Raw genomic sequence first — 2,326 nt, forward strand, 5'->3', positions numbered from 1 at the left:
CCATGAAGTGGCGACAGCGGGTTTCCTCTCGCAATATCTGTGTGGTCCTTAACCATATGTCCGACGCCATATAACCGTAAATAATATGTGTTGAGTGCGTCATTAAATAAACCATTTCCTTCCTTCCTTCCTTCCTGTTTCCTTGGGGTCAAATAGTTTCTCCTTCAGGGGTTCTTCATCTAAAGGCCGGGCGGCTTTCCTCTGGTTCCGGTAGTGGCGACAATGCTGCAGAAATGATCTACAGTCATGGCGGCTGTGCCATGCCCTGATCCAATATAAAACAAAACATAGATAGGAAGATTTCGAGACAAAAACTGGTAGACGCCATTTCCGGTGGTTTGCACAAAAAAATTATATATTTCGAAGAGAAACAACTAAACAAATATTTAAAAAATTTATGTACACGCTATGCAGCTCATCAGTTGAATCGTAAAATTAAAATTAATGGTTCTCTCCTAATTTCTTCATAAAAACAACAACAATAACAACAAAAAATATTAACATTTGTTAAACGATGAAAGACCTGACATGGTGTCAGTTTGAAAATGGTAGAAAAAAAACGAACGCGTTATCTTTCTTGCGATAACTCTCCTGTCGGAAGAAATGAAGTTTCACAACACATGACGTTTTTGATTTGCAGATATTTTTAACTTGCTTCCGATTGGATATAATTATACACAACATTACCTGTGAGACAGACCTTTTTTTCCTTCAGGCAGTTTCTTTAATGGCGGAAGGAGACGTGAACGTTTGCCTGACATTTTGTGTGCATACTGGCAGACAACAGAGATAAATGTATTGATAAAATAGTTTTATATATCTATTCGCTGCGGGACTTCGCTGTCCTCGGAGTAGATGCATTTCCTGTGAAAGTTCTTTCATGTGAATATCAAATATAACGTATGCATAGTTAGTTGGATTTTCGTGTTTTTCCCCCGTACGTTTGGTTCTACATGTCACAGGAAACATCACACAGCTTATAAGCACATGTAATGAACTTTTTAATTTGGTTTCATATCGTGTACAGTGATAAGAAATCTATATTGGTTCGAAAAGGCGTTTTTCCCGCTGTTAAAGGGGATGGGTCAAAGTCAACCAAAGGTCAAATGTATTTTTTTTTTTTTTTTTTTTTTTTTTTTTTTTTTTTAATTTTTTTTAATTTTTTTTTTGTTGTTTTAAAATGTAAATTTATTGCAGAAAAGAAGTTCATGTAATTATTGTATTTGAAAATCTTTAGAGGGTAACTAGGGTCAGTGCATGACGTCATAGTTATCGCGTACATGGTGTTCTCGCATATTTATTGTTAGTGACAAATAACTGACTGCAGTTTTAATATTGGAAATGTGACGTAGATTATTTTTTTAAAATTCAAAATTCTTGAGAAAGCCATTGTTTATGCTAAGTGACAGAACTTTTCAAATTTGATGTTCTCGAGTTAATGATGCACTTATTATATGTAGACTGGATTAATGTATAATTATTTGTAAAAAGAAACCCCTCAAAACAAAACAACAAAAATACACAATAACAAAAACACAAAAAATCCACATATAAAGCAACAATAAAAAATAAAAAAAACATAACCCCTTCCCCCCGAAAACCCACAAACAACCCCCCCAACCCCCCCCCCCCCCCCAAAAAACCCCCAACAACAACCCAACAACCCCCAAAACCAACAACAAAACAACAACAAAACAAAACAACAGAACAAAACTAAACAACAACAACCACAACAAAACAAAACAAACCAAAAACAAAAACATTGTTCAAAATAGCCAAATATGGCACTTACAACTTTGACTTTGCATCTTCATGACTGATTGCACTTACAACTTTGACTTTGCATCGTCATGACTGATTGCCATTTGGGGATGCGGAGTTATCAGTATTACAATAGCAAAACAAACTGGTTCATACTATATATTATTTTTGCCAGTCGATCAGTCAGCCATTCTGTGCTGTACGTGTATTATTATTAGTCTAGGCCTTGGTCTTAAATATATAACTATAACTATTTCGCTCAATACCTTTTGCTCCTCTCTCTCTCTCTCTCTCTCTCTCTCTCTCTCTCTCTCTCTCTCTCTCTCTCTCTCTCTCTCTCTCTCTCTCTCTCTCTCTCTCTCTTTCAATATCCCACACTCTTTCAAAACCTCACTCTCTCTTTGTGTGCATGTCCCTCTTTATTCCCCTTTCTCCTCCATATATACTTCTTGGTGTATGTCTGTCCGACTATATTTTTGCGTTTTTCAATACCTTTCTTTCATTTCAATTGCGAAATCAGTATGTCTGTGCACACACATTTCTGTCTTTTAAAAAAACGGACATG

The 2,326-nt window shown here is 35.9% G+C and overlaps 1 protein-coding gene across 1 annotated transcript in view; it reads left to right on the forward strand.

The window, feature by feature from the left end:
• Nucleotides 1-2,326, forward strand: part of LOC121384282 (paired mesoderm homeobox protein 2-like) — a 59,640-nt gene that overhangs the window by 17,459 nt on the left and 39,855 nt on the right. The gene's annotated exons all lie outside the window — the stretch shown is intronic.

The sequence above is a fragment of the Gigantopelta aegis genome, chromosome 10 (assembly GCF_016097555.1).
Source record: "Gigantopelta aegis isolate Gae_Host chromosome 10, Gae_host_genome, whole genome shotgun sequence".
NCBI classification, from domain to species: domain Eukaryota; kingdom Metazoa; phylum Mollusca; class Gastropoda; order Neomphalida; family Peltospiridae; genus Gigantopelta; species Gigantopelta aegis.